Source organism: Mesoplodon bidens, assembly GCF_964165515.1.
Source record: "Mesoplodon bidens genome assembly, chromosome: 10".
In the NCBI taxonomy this organism is placed as follows: domain Eukaryota; kingdom Metazoa; phylum Chordata; class Mammalia; order Artiodactyla; family Ziphiidae; genus Mesoplodon; species Mesoplodon bidens.
In genome coordinates this window covers 21,219,888-21,234,896 of record NC_138172.1, presented here as the reverse complement: position 1 = coordinate 21,234,896, position 15,009 = coordinate 21,219,888, and positions in this window count along the sequence as shown.

The window sequence follows — 15,009 nt, the reverse complement described above, 5'->3', positions numbered from 1 at the left end:
TGGGGGAAAGGGAGGGGGTCACCAGCCCGCGCCTATCATCTCTCCCTCCGACTCAAAAGCGCTGGGAGGGACTTGATTCCGCCTCCGGGGCTTCAAGCATCCCAAGACTCGACTGCCCTTAGAATAAAGGGAATGAATGAGACACCGGCGGCTGCGGGAAGCACAGAATCTAGCCAGGGATGGGACTGAGTCTGGCTAATGACTTAATTTGAGATTCCCGCAAACTGGCGTTTCTGCTCTTGGAAGAAAGAAATAGGAAGGAAGGGAGGGAGGGAAGGTATCGAGAAAGAAAAGAGACAGAGAGACAAAGACAGAGAGAGGCAGAGACAGAGAAGAGGGAAAAAGAGAAAGCCTATCCAATGCCAGGCAGAGCAGTTCTGTGATTCAGGAGTGTTTTGTTGTGCTTTCTTTACAGATGAAGAAAGGGAAGAGAGGGGTTAACTCAAAATCGCTAATAAGGGACAGGACAGAGCTTCCAACTTGATCTGATGCTGAGTGTACTATAGCAAAGGAGAGAAGGGGTGGAAAAAGGGAGGACCATTGGTGAAGGAGCCATTGAGATTTTCCTATTATCTCCAAATGGGTTGGCAAGTAGAGACCCAGAGGTACACTGACAGGGCAGAGAGAAAGTATTTCCCAGACAGCTTTAAATGTGTGTCCCATTACCACACCCACTACTCTATACAATATGAATGAATTAATTTTTTAAACTAAATCCATTTTGAGAAATAATTATCTTGTGACTACACAATTATACAGCTCTATATTTTGGTGAATGTTTAGTTGATTCATCCAATGTCAGTATTTGAAAGAGACTATAGTTTCTGTAACCCTGGTGTTGGCATTTCTCCCTCTCCTTCTCCTCCTCTTCCTTTTCTTCTTCTTCTCCTTCTCCTTCTTCTTCTGACTGATCACTAGCCTACAGAAAAAGATGGGAATGCCGGGGAGAGGGCTGTCTTGATTTCCCGAGTCCTGGCGTAACTGCTACTGACATGAAACAGACAGCAAAATCAGTAAAGGCTCGAGATGGAGTGATGTATAATATTGTATTTGTACAGTGTGAGGTTTAATTAAATTTTCTTCTGGTGTCAAATGGACTGCTTGCTTTTAATTAAATAGAAGATATTGAATGAATAGGTAACATTTATTGAGTGTCTATTACATGCCCCTCTGACCTGAGCTAAGTAAGCACTTCATTTGCTATCATCTCATTTTGTTCTCCTGGGAGAAAGAGGTTGGCCTGGAACCCTCGTGAGGCCAGGGTCTGTGTTTATCTAGTTCAGCCCCTGGCACATCGCAACAGATCATTCACTGTAAGCTGAGTGAAAGGGTCCCCATTTTACAGAGGAGGAACCTGAGGCTCAGGGAGGTTAACTGATCTGCCCAAGAATATGAAACTAGAAAGTGGTCATGCCTATCTTTAAACTCAGGTCTGACGACACCCTAACCACCACGCAATACTGTCTATTCAACATGAACCCCAGATAAGGGGGCAGTGCAGAAAGTAATGCTTGCTGGGCCCTCATAACTGCACATAATTTCTTTGGAGAGGAAGCCAGTACATGTGAAACAGTCACTAACGAACCACACAGAGAGTGGAGGGCAAAGCAGGGCCCCGCAGGGCAGATGAAGAGGGTAAGGCTGAGCGTCCAAAAAGTGCTCTGTATATGTCTGGGGGAAAAAACTGGACACAGAGTCGAACATGAAAAATGCAATATAAAATATGTCAGTAAGGTTGATCTGGGTCAGAGAAGTCCTGAAGAATTTTCTGGAAGATGTGGGATGTTTATTGGATTTTCTTGGTGCAGAGGGGCTCTGGCTTGACAATAGGAGCTCCAGGGCTGTTCTCTCTGGGTTCAAAGCCCAGCTTTTCTAATTACTCAGCCTAAAACAGGGATAATAATAATGCCAACTTTATAAAGTTGTTTTAAGGACTGAATTAGTTAATACATAGAAGGCATTTTTAATAGTGCCTAACCCACGGTAAATGTTTAATAAATATTAGCTCATATTGTTAGAGTGGGGGTGACTTTCTTTCCAACTTTAATCTTCTGATAAATCAATATTTATAAAATACCAGAAACAGATAATAAAAGACACAGCAATAGAACAAAGAAAACTTTTAAAATTTATTCTTACCCTAATAAAGAATTATCAACTCTGGCTACATATTAGAGTGGAAGGGTTTTGTTTTTGTTTTTAATACTAAAGACAGTTATATACATTAGAATCTCTGAAAGTGGAGTTAGGCTCCATAGGTGAACTTAATTAATTCACAATTGAGAACTACTGTGAAGTTGGTATGCCTGGGAACTACCTGCATAGCTTGACCAAACCTCAGACTCCTAGACCTCAGCTCCAGAAGGCTCATGGACCAGGAATGTGTATTTTTAACAAGCTTTTCTGTTATTCTCATTGAATGAGAAACACTGCTTTATCCTTCCCCTACAAACTTTGCTGCCCATCCAACCTCACTGGCTCACAGATTTTTTTGCATCCTAATTTATTAAATTCTTCTTATGAATCCAACTCTCTGTGTGCATTTCTATTTAATTCAATGCACATTTATTAAGCACCAATTTTCTACAAATCACTCATTGGGGTCTAAAGATGAGTAAAACCCTTCACGCAAGCAAAGAGTTTACAATCTGGAAGAAAAAATGCAAACATGAATAGCTGTAATAATAAGACTACAATGTTTTGAGTGCTTACTCTGGACAAGCGCTTTCTTTACCTGTAGGCAAGGTGAAAAGTGATATTTATAGGAGAAATTCAAAGGGTGCCATTGGGTGAGGAAAACCAGAAATGGCTTCATGAAGGAGGCAGCACTTCCAAACTGCTTTCCTGAAAGAAATTGTTCCAGGTATGGGAGAGCATGATCAGAAGCCTGAACAGAATATGGACAAAGCAGTAAAGCCCCAGAGACTATAAGTGTGAAAAATCAACCAGAGAACTTCTCAGAAGTGACAAACTCAGGGTCCAAGTAAGTAACAAATCAGTGAACTAGACAGATGTGTGGCAATGGGGAATGGTGGGGACTGTGGCAAACTGGAGAATGCATTCTCCCCTTCTAAAGGATGCAGCCGCTGTCATTCCTGGCACACTGCTGCCAAGTGGGAATGTTGATCTAATTGATCAGATGTTTTGATTTTTCAACCAATGCTGGAAATCTGGATTTTGGCATGAACTCTCCCAATGTTTAAAAAATCTTGACACCAACTAAAAATTTCAAAATATTCTGTACACAAAATGAAACCTATCTGCAGGCTAAATCCATTTATGGACAGCCCATTTACAATCTCTATTATGGGCTTGGCTGGAACAACCACACCCAGAGTAAAAACAACTAACAACTCCTGAACTTTTCGAATGACTAGTGGATATTTAATGTTGGATTGGGCACTATGTAGAAATACTGCAACAACTGAGATAAAACAAATGGGTCTTGACTTTCAAAAACTCAAAATTTAGTTGATGAGGTGAGACATATACATATGAACAAAATGACAGCAATAAGCAACAAGAGAAAACAATTCTGTCCTGAAATGAAGACTTTTCAGGTGAAAATGAGGGCCTCACCTATTGCTCTGTACATAATAGAATGTTGAAGGTTGAGCTTTTTGATGCAAGATGGTGCTAGAAATTCTCTGGAATTTCCCACTTGAAAGTGGGAGCACTTTCAAGCCCTTTATCTCTGTTCTGTGCAGTATAAAGGAATGTGTTTTGGTATGTGTATCATGAGTTTCAGCCTCTGAATTAATAAGAACATGCTTCATAAATATTTTATTTCTAAATTAAAACAGACTTACGTATGTATGTATGTATGTATTTGTTTGTGACAGAAGTAGATATATACTTATTGGACAAGTTTTTGACAATACAAAAACTACACTATCCCGGCAGTACTCAGTCCTCTTAACTTCAGCAGCTTTGTGCTTTCCAAAGATTTCCTGCTGATGACCCAGATTTGGGAAAAGAACATATATACTGCTTGCATATTTTGTGGCTAAAAGCTTGTGAGTGAGCAAATGTTTATTAATTTATAATAAGAAAAACACGTGTTCATGTTTGCTAAGCACATTATATATGTGGTCTCCTTTAGATAGTAACCCTACGAAGTCAGCAACCAGTTCTCTCCATTCTACACACGAGGAAACTGAGGCCCAGAGAGGTGAAAGGATTTGCTGAAGATCACAGGAGTCAGGAGCTAAGGTTTGATCCCAGGTTTTTTGTTTTTTTTTTACATCTTTATTGGAGTATAATTGCTTCACAATGGTGTGTTAGTTTCTGCTTTATAACAAAGTGAATCAGTTATACATATACATATGTTCCCATATCTCTTCCCTCGATCCCAGGTCTTTCTGACACTGAGAGTGGAGGTCTTACCTACCACGATAGGAGATCCAGCCTTTTTTGATAATTTTGCTATTCATGTAATGACTTTGGTAAATGGCACTATTTTCTGGATTCTCCATAGGGACTTCAAAAATTAAATCTCAGAAATATTATCCATATCAACAACCATACTTGTACAGAAGTCTGTTGTTTAAGGTCAATCGTCGTGCACTCACTAGGCAACCAAGATGCCCATTAATGAGAATAACAGCCATCTCTTGATACATTCCAAGTTACTTTGCTCCTTTTTTTTTTTTTTTTTTTTTTACTTTGCTCCTTTTTAAAAGGTACCGTGTGGGGGTGGGATAGGGAGGGTGGGAGAGAGGGAGACGCAAGAGGGAAGAGATATGGAAACATATGTATATGTATAACTGATTCACTTTGTTATAAAGCAGAAACTAACACACCATTTTAAAGCAATTATGCTCCAATAAAGATGTAAAAAAAAAAAGTTACCATGTGTCATGCATTTCTGTGTAAGCCCTGGACACACTCTGCCCCTGAAGGCACTTAACACACACATAAATAACAAAAGGATGATCTGTTACTTCACGCCTCTGTGGGAAGTGCTTATTGTAATTGATGCCTCATCTTTCCATTTAACCTCAGGGCCTTTTCACATACACTGAGATGAAATGAAAGCCTCGCCTTTCACTAACCTAAGGCTGCTGTGTTTTTACAGTCAAATCTAACACAAACATATGAAGTCACTCTCTCCAATCTTTGAATACCTCACATGCTGTAAATCAACATAAGCACTTTGTTTTAAATGTGCTAATTATGATGCCCTGAGACAAAAAAATAAGAAAACTTAAATGGTTGTATTTAAACACAGGATAATATTAGGTTAAATCATAGGAAATTGCCTTGTTGTGGTTAAAGGTCAAGTATCAGCAATTTCGTAGGGTTCAACCTAGTATGAAGCTGTTGCTGATTATTAGTTGTGAATATGAACTTGTGTCATTAGGCGAACTCTACCTGCCCTCACTTCCAGATTATAGAAGTGATATGCTCGAATAAGAACCTCACAATGATGCATGCGTAACTGTCTTTTGAGGGTATATCACTAAGCCCTTTTATATGTGAAAATGCTTTTAAATAATGTTTTTTAGGCATTTCACTGGCTGAAATACCTTGGAGAGAGGCCAGCCCTGCAGTCCAGCTCCTTCGTGAACAGTGTGAGCACTGGGGTCCAGGGGAAGCTTAAATCAGACTGTTCACAGAATATCATGTTTCCTGCCAGAGGGCAAGGACAGTCCTTGGGAAATAAAACAAGTGTTCTTTAGCAATTTTGCAGCCATGTTACCTAATCACAAAAATCCCAATCTTGTTAGAGTAGATCATTTGGTAATGACTTTGGAAATAGCTCTTTTTCACTGGAGAGGTTGCAAACTGGCATGTGTTTTGGCCTGTATGGTGTCTTCTAAGTTGCTGGTGGTTAAAACTTGGATATTTTAACGTAAACATCTGTATTCGTATGTGGATGTACCTGAGTGTACTTGGAAGCAAGATTAAAAGTCCAGGCTATACAATTTGATGTTGTTCCATTATTTCTAAAAAGGGATTTTAAAACGTTATCCTGAACATGCTAATTTTGTATAAACTGTCCACTCTTTAATAATTAGGCTTCCTTTTCATACTGCTAGAATTATGTCATCAAAAATTCATGATTTCATGATTTCCTTCAAAAATAAATAAAACAGGGAAATAAAATTTCCATTAGCTCAGCATGGTTTTCCTCCCCACTCCAGAACTGAATAGAAGGGCTCTTTCAGTTCGGTGGTGGCATTATTTAAGTTTTCCTTATGTCTGTGTCAGTTTGCTGATCCTGTTGTCTTGCTGCAACCCCCTTTTTTTCCTTAGCATCCAGAAATGATAAGATATGAAGGAATTTAGAGAACTTTTGGTCCATAGGTTACAAATCCAAAGCTTTGAGGGGCCAGGCAAGAACGTAAATGAGTACAATGGGTCAAATGTATGACAATAGGGAATAGTGGAGACTGTGGCAAATTGTAAAGTATATACCCTGTTGACAAACACCCTCACTACTCAGTAAAAATCCATTGTTGAGAAATTGTGTGGCCAGATTTGCTTTCCAAGAGAAGCCAGAATTCTGGATTTTTATTAAAATCTCTCAATTACTAAATGTTGACTACTAGCTTGAAACCGTTTTAAACACTTTGCCAAACAAAGACATATCTGCAGGCCTGATGTGACTTAAGGGCCTCCAGTTTGTGACTGTTGATCCATTCCAACCCCCTCATTTTGCAGATCAGGAAACTGAGGCTCAGAGAGTGAAGCTGACTTGCCCAAGAACACGTGGCTATTAACAGTGGAGCAGACAGTAGAATCTTGGCTGCTTGGCTTCTAGCCTAGGTCTCTTCCATTACAAACATCTGCTTCTATTTTCTTGCTAAGATTTAAATGATGTTCCTAATTACATGATTTCAAATGTACATTGTTAAAAAAATTATGATGATGATATTCCCTGCCTTTGGAGCACATAATTAGCAATAAATGGTTTTTCAGTCACATGATCACATAATCTAATTGGTTCTAACATTTATGAGACCAGTATAAATCTACTTCCAGTCACGTACTAAGAAAACTTTCTGCCTCTCTATTTTCCTACGTGTTCTCTCCTTTCATCTCTTTACTAAACCTGTCCAAACGTAGTGAAAAACTAAAATATGTAAGAGGATCCATGTTGACTACTCTACCATGAATAAGAACTAGGTGGGCAGGAAAAGAAAAATACACTTGTGAATCAGTGACTGTAAAAACGAAGCCATGCATGCAAAGCATTTCAGGGGAGTTTGCTTGTTTTGCCAAAACAAACATAATACACAGTAAACCTGTAAGGAGCCCAGTATAATTTTAAGAACTGGGGTAATTTTTCCAAGTGTTCCAGTAACTGAAAACCTCCATTATATATCTGAGAGGTTTTTTCCTCTTTTAGAAAATTTTTAAAAATACATAATAGTTCAGAATATAATATAACAAACATCCCTGCAGCTACCCATCAGGATTGGACACTATCATTTTTTTGCCCACTGTCCTTTTTTTTTAATTAATTTATTTTATTTTATTTATTTTAGGCTGTGTTGGGTCTTCATTGCTGCGTGCGGGCTTTCTCTAGTTGCGGCAAGCAGGGGCTACTCCTCGTTGCGGTGCGCGGGCTTCTCATTGCGGTGGCTTCTCTTGTTGCGGAGCACGGGCTCTAGGCACACAGCCTTCAGTAGTTGTGGCGCACAGGCTTAGGTGCTCCGTGGCATGTGGGATCTTCCCGGACCAGGGATTGAACCTGTGTCCCCTGCATTGGCAGGCAGATTCTTAACCACTGTGCGACCAGGGAAGTCCCTGTCCTTTGTTTTTAATCAGAAGAAATAAGCCTTTCCAGAAAAGTTGACATTCCCCTTGCCTCCTTTCCCAGTCTTATTCTGTCTCTAACTCCCCAGAAGCAACTACCATCCTGAATTTTGTATGAATCCTTCCAAATTTCCATTCAGATATATGTTTCTATGAATATTATGCAGTACTATTTTATCAGTGTTACCTGTGTTTTTAAATTTATGTACATGATATCACACCATGTGAAAGGTACCATAGCCTGTGTATTTCATTTAATAAGAAGCTTTTTTTTTAAAAAAAAAAGGTGATCCAAGTTGATGGATATGGATCCAGTTCATTTTTTAAAACACCGTATGATATTCTACATTTTACTTGTTCATCTCATTTGATGGCTCTGTAGGCTATTTCCAATATTTGAATCATTGTATTTTAAAATATTTAAAGTTGGAACCAATTTTCTTGGGAAAAAAGGCAACCAGTATTGAACCAGTAGTTTACTATACTATCCAGACAGCAATGAAGAGTAGAAAATATTCTACATGTTTTTCTAGATCCAGAACCCTTGACCTCTCTAGTATATCATTGGCCCTATTGTATGGAAAATGTGTTATGAGTGGTAGTTTTAGGAAGAAAGCATCCAAAACTCTCGTGAGATTCTCAAGGGTTATCTGCACTCCCAAAATTATCAAGAACCATTATTTTAAAATGTCTCCAACTTACTGTCAGAAGTAATCATTGGCCTGCAGTTCTTCTGCTTCTCATTGCCACTTTTTGAAGGAATTTTCAGCTCTCATTGTCGCTTACAATTAAATTAAATTCAACAATTAAGTATTGAGAATGCACTGAACGCCAGTAGCCTGGATAAGAGTAAGTCAGGAAAGTCCCAGCTTTCACTGATGTGGAAATCTAGTTAGGAAGACAACACCAAAGCCCAGGACAGAGCTTCTCAGATGTGGCACTACTGATGTTCTGGTTGGATGATTCTGTGCTGTGGGAATTTTCCTGCACATTGTAGGATGTTTAGCAGCATCCCTGGCCTCTACCCCCTAGATGCCCAGTAGAGCAATCGCCACAGGTTGTGATAACCAAAATGTCTCCAGACCTTGCCAAATGTCTCTTGGGGGACAAAGTCTACCCAGATAAATAGCAGTGGTTTAAAGTGATGAGCAGTTCTGAAGGGCAGTATGGATTTAGGTTCTCAAGATGCTTCCTTGAATGAGCAATCTGTGCAAAATGGAGGCGTGAGCTCATGAAAAGCAAGAAACATTGACTGGAATTCTCAGAGAAGGGTGTTCTTGTCTTGGCAATGCTACAAATTATTTTATGATCTTGGGCAAGTCATTCAACTTTCCTGAGCCTCAGATCCTTTCTTTGTAAAATAGGGTGGTTGGATACCACTAACTCTAAAATTCAACAGCTTCCTTGACATTTGAATCCTAGGGAAATTATCCAGATTAGGGTAGGGAACTAGCATTTGGAAGCTGCTGCTATTTGGGGAAAAATAAACACAGAGAAAGTGCTCTGCTAAATATTACGTATCATCAAAGCAAACTTTTTATTAGAAAACATAGCCTCTGTATGCATTTGCCACTTTACTTCTTTTTTTTTTTTTTTTTTTTTGCAGTACGCGAGCATTTCACTGTTGTGGCCTCTCCCGTTGCGGAGCACAGGCTCCGGACGCACAGGCTCAGCAGCCATGGCTCACGGGCCCAGCAGCTCCGCGGCATGCGGGATCTTCCCGGACCGGGGCACGAACCCGTGTCCCCTGCATCGGCAGGCGGACTCTCAACCACTGCGCCACCAGGGAAGCACCCACTTTACTTCTTTTTAAATGGTCTTGTCAATTGCCTTCCTCATTAAAAAGCAATCTTGTAGACTCTACTAACAGGAATTGCGGGCTGTTTATCTCTCTTGTAAATTTCATCTTCAGGATAGGGGGCCAGATTTATAGCCAATGACATTTTAAGAGTTCTTTCTCTTAGCCACAGAATAGATACAATCAATGAAAGCTGCTTGTAGACCACTCAAACAATGGGATCTTGAACGAATTGTCCTGAATACAGTAATATCAGTTCCACTAACAATATATCTTTGATTTCTACTATGTCAATGGTGATATGGGCACAGGTCTATTTGTATCTAAATGGACACCAGAAATAGGTATCCTTAAAGCAACCTCTTAGCCATTAAACAGCTCTGGCTCTCAGTTTCTTAATCTTACCCTCAGGATTCAAAATGGATGTAAAGGAGATTTGGTACTGGGTATTCTCAAACCCTCCCCTATAGTAACTCCGTGCATGCTTCTATCCTTTCCTGGAATTAATTTCCCCTCAGGGTTTTGCTTGGCTGGGTCCTTCTCATTATTCAGGCACCAGCAAAAAGGTCACCTCCTCAGAGAGTATTTCCTTGCCCACTCTAGATAAAGTAGACTTCTACACTCTATATTATTTGTTCACCTGTTTATTAACTGTCTTCCTTACTATAAGGGAATCTCCATAAGCATAGGACTTATTTGACTTATTTGTTGCTGTATCACCAGCACCTAGAATAGAACTGGCACGTAGCTGGCATTCACTAAGTACTTCTTTTTTAAAAAATCATGCTTTTGGTGTAATGTTTAAAATCTCTTTGCCCAACTCCAGGTCATGAAGATTTGACTCCATGTTTTATTTTTTTTTAATTTTTGTTTTTTATCGAAGTATAGCTCATTTGCAATGTTGTGCCCATCTCTGCTGTACAGCAAAGTGACTCAGTTATACACACATAAGCATTCTTTTTTTTAATATTCTTTTCCATTACGGTTTATCACAGGATATTGAATATAGTTCCCTGTGCTCTACAGTAGGACCTTGCTGTTTATCCATCCTGTATATACTAGTTTATCTCTGCTGATCTCAAACTCCCAATCTTTCCCTCCCCTCCCCCCTCCCCCAGGGTAACCACAACTCTGCTCTCTATGTCTATGTGACTCCGTATTTTATTTTAAGTGTTTTATGCTTTTCTATTTAACATTTAGATCCATGATACATTTTGAGTTAATTATTGTATTAAGTATGAGGTTTGGGTAAGATTCATTTTTTTAGCATATGGATATCTAATCATTCCCATACCACTTATTGAGAAGGCAAACATTTGTCAATTGAATTGCCTTAGTCCTTTGTAAAAGCTATGTGGGTCATTTTTTAATATTTCTAAACTCTCCATTTGGTTCTATGGATCTATGTATACATCACTTAGTCAATACCACACTATCTTGATTACTATAGCTTTATAGTAAATGTTAAAATCAAGTAGTTCCTCCAACTTTGTTTTACTTTTTTAAGACTGAATACTTATTGAATGAATGAAAGAATGAATGGTGAGTGAATTAAATGCTTTGCCCTCTTTCTTTGATTGTTATCTCCTATTAATCACTGAGATCTTAGCCCAGACACCATAGCCTCAGGTAAATCTCTCCAGGCTGATCCAGGCTGTGTCACATCACCAATTTTATCCTAGGGATAATACCATGAATCTCTCTCCCTTGGCATCCTCTTGGTTCTCATTCAGGGGTGAGTGCGCCCCCCAGAGGACATTTAGCAATGTCTGGAGACATCTGTGGTGGTCACAACTGAAGAGGAGGGGCATGGAGGTCCCTTAGTGTGTGGAAGCCAGGGACACTACTACACATCCTACAGTGCACAGGTCAGCCCCTCAACAAGGAATGACCCAGCCCAAAATGCCGATAGTACTGAGACTGAGAACCCCTGCTCTAAGCAGATTGGTAATTTTACATTTATTTGTGTAATTCTTTTTTTTTAATAAATTTTATTTATTTGTTTATTGGGCTGCATTGGGTCTTTGCTGCTGTGCGTGGGCTTTCTCTAATTGCAGTGAGCAGGGACTAATCTTCATTGCGGTACACTGGCTTCTCATTGCAGTGGCTTCTCCTGCTGTGGAGCACGGGCTCTAGGCACGCAGGCTTCAGTAGTTGTGGCTCGCAGGCTCTAGAGCACAGGCTCAGTAGTTGTGGTGCACGAGGTTAGTTGCTCCGTGGCATGTGGGATCTTCCCAGACCAGGGCTCAAACCCGTGTCCCCTGCATTGGCAGGCAGATTCTTAACCACTGTGCCACCAGGGAAGCCCTGTATAATTCTTTGCTTAATGTCTGTCTCTCCTACTAGACTATAAAACAATGACTGTTGTTTAAATGGGGTTTAAAACCCATGAAACCTTATCCAACTACTTTACAATTAGGACCACCAGGCAGCTCACTTAGTTGTTGACTTTGCCAGTCTCTAGATGGAGTTGATAATGGTTTATATTAAAAACAAGCCAAACATTAGTTTTACTTGGTAGGATCAAAGCAGAGTGGATATTTAACCATTCAACAATGCATAACAGAACCTGAGAAGCAAACCCCAAAATACAAAGAGCTGAACACTGGAGAGTATTCAAGTATTAATATATAAAATGGTCAACAACAGAAACACATGAAAGAATTTTGCTGTGACCTTATAATAAGATGTGCCAGACCTATGGCTTTGGGTATTGATGGGGGAATAAGTCAGTTGACTTCAAAAGGACCTGAAGCATAATATATATAAAAACAGTATCCTCTCTATTTGAGAGAGGGAAACCTAGGCATCACCTCCATTTGAGAAAAGAATAGAGCTCATCAAAGTAGGAGAATGAATGCTCACATCCACTTACAATGAAGAAAAGACAGAGCGAAGTGTTAGGTGGTGGTCAAAAGACAGCCTTGTTAGAAATTGGAGATTTTTTAAAATTTATTTATTTATTTATTTTGGCTGCACTGAGTCTTTGTTGCTGCGCGCAGGCTTTCTCTAGTTGCGGCGAGTGGGGGCTACTCTTCGGTGCGGTGCGTGGGCTTCTCATTGCGGTGGCTTCTCTTATTATGGAGCACAGGCTCTAGGCGCGTGGGCTTCAGTAGTTGTGGCTTGTGGGCTGTAGAGCGCAGGCTCAGTAGTTGTGGTGCATGGGCTTAGTTGCTCTGAGGCATGTGGGATCTTCCTGGACCAGGGCTTGAACCTGTGTCCCCTGCATTGGCAGGTGGATTCCCAACCACTGTGCCACCAGGGAAGACTGAAACTGGAGAATTTTGATATCTGTAATGAAGGGCAAAGGCCTCATTCCTCCTCTTTAACTAATTTTTGATGAACGAGTCCAAAGAGGATAACTTAGTTTATTTCATTATAGCATTAAATAGATCAAAATAAAATAAGAAAAGTTCATGTGTCCTTCAGATTGTTTTTTAAAATTTTTAATAAGAATCCAAGATATCCAAGGATTCACTGTTGGATTCTATAGTTTTCACTAACAGATTCTATCTAAGTTGATGGAGGCCTGAGGTAGCATAGACTGTTTGGCACACAATGTACTTTACTCAGATATATACATCACCAAGAGACTGGAAATACACGCTTTGAATTGGATTTAAAACAAAAAAAGGTTTAGCGTAATCCTCACTGCCTTTAAAGTCACCCGCAAAGGCCTCTTTACTGGCTTACTTTACGGATTCAAAAGACTTAAAATTTCTGTCCCTCTCTACAACTGCAATAATTTGAAGTGAGAGACCATTAGGAAACACATGGTAAAAGAACCTTTGTTTATTTCCTTCTTATTTTTGATTTTAATCTTTTCAAGTTTCCAAGGACTCAAAACAGATGTTTGTGACCTGCTTTTTCTTAAGGCAGTCAAGAGAAGCTGGCCCAAAAGTGTTAGGGAGAAATCTGTTTAATCAGTAGTTAGATTTGATCTACAAAGTTCCCAGATCGTCTTTTAATCATTCAGGACAAATCATGACACACATTTTAAAACAATCTTCTTTATTATGTGAATCTCTTACTAAAGAAGAACACTGTGTAAAAGCGCTCTGTACTGGTCAGGAAGTAGATCTGAACTATTCACTTTGGTGCCAATTTATAGAGAGTGTTCTATTTATAATCTCCAAAATCCAGATGACATATTTTAGTCTTTACAATTACACTTAAGGGACCAGAAATAAGAGTTTTCTGACACCCCTGAACCTCAAATCTTTGACTTTAATTTCCCTGAAATATACCATCTATGATCAGTGGTTCTCACCCAGATACAATTTTGCCCCCAGGGAACACTCAACAATGCCTAGAGATATTTTTGGTTATCACAACTGGCCAGGGTGGTGTTGAAGGGTGTGCTTCCCACATCTAATGGGTAGAGGCCAAGGATGCTCCTAAATAACCTACAATGCACAGGACAGTCCTCACAACAGAGAATTATCTGGCCCAAAATGCCAATAATGCCAAGGTTGAGAAACCCTGATCTACGATTTTTCATCACTAGCGTTAATGGAATCAAATGTATACATGTTTGACAGACCATTTTTAGTAGAGTATTTTTAAAACAAGATTAGCTTTTACTTTCTTATCTTTCATGCAGGTTAAAATATTAATAGGGAAATCAATGATTTCCTCAATTAAGACCTCCAACATAATGACTCCATTACTGACCTTTCAAAATAACTCCTCTATTTTGGTACCTGGGAAAACCATGTAATTATAGCTAGTGAAAGTTCCGCCGGAAGAGTCATCCAAGGAAACCCACAGTTGGCACATTCTCTAGGACTTCAGAGGAAAGGCTATTGATTTTTTTGAATGCTTTTTTTTTTTTAAATTGGGCTACACAGTTGTGGTAAGTTTTGACTCTAAAAATGCCAAAATAAGTAAGGACTAGATCAAATGGCATCATTAAGGGTCCCATATTTTTAGAACTGCCCTGTCCCTAAAGATGGGGGCCAAAGGGAATCAAGCATAAGCAAACCTACTTTTTGGTGTTACCTGACAATGATGCTCTATCTATAGGACATGCTCCATAAATGCTCACCTGCCAATTCTTCTTAGAATGCATTCTCCCAAAAGCAGACCCTGAGCCAAGAATTGGGTTCTCCCACTGATGAGGGAGTCGGGTAAGGAGGGGGGGACAGGAAGGGAACAAGGCTAGGTAAGGGAGAGATCTCAGGTCCAGTCCCAGGCTCAGGGCAGAAACTACCCCTAAAACCTTATCCCACCTGGAGGAAAAAGAGCTGGGTTTTATATTGGGTTGGCCAAAAAGTTTGTTCAGGTTTTTCCATAAGGTGTTACGGAAAAACCCGAATGAACTTTTTGACCAACACAGTATTTCAACACCAGTCAGCCCTTGGCTTCTCTGGATGAAGGGAGGAAACCCCCAGGCACTTTAACTTTCTATCCAGGGCAGGGGCTGCAGTTCCCAAAGGCAATCCTCT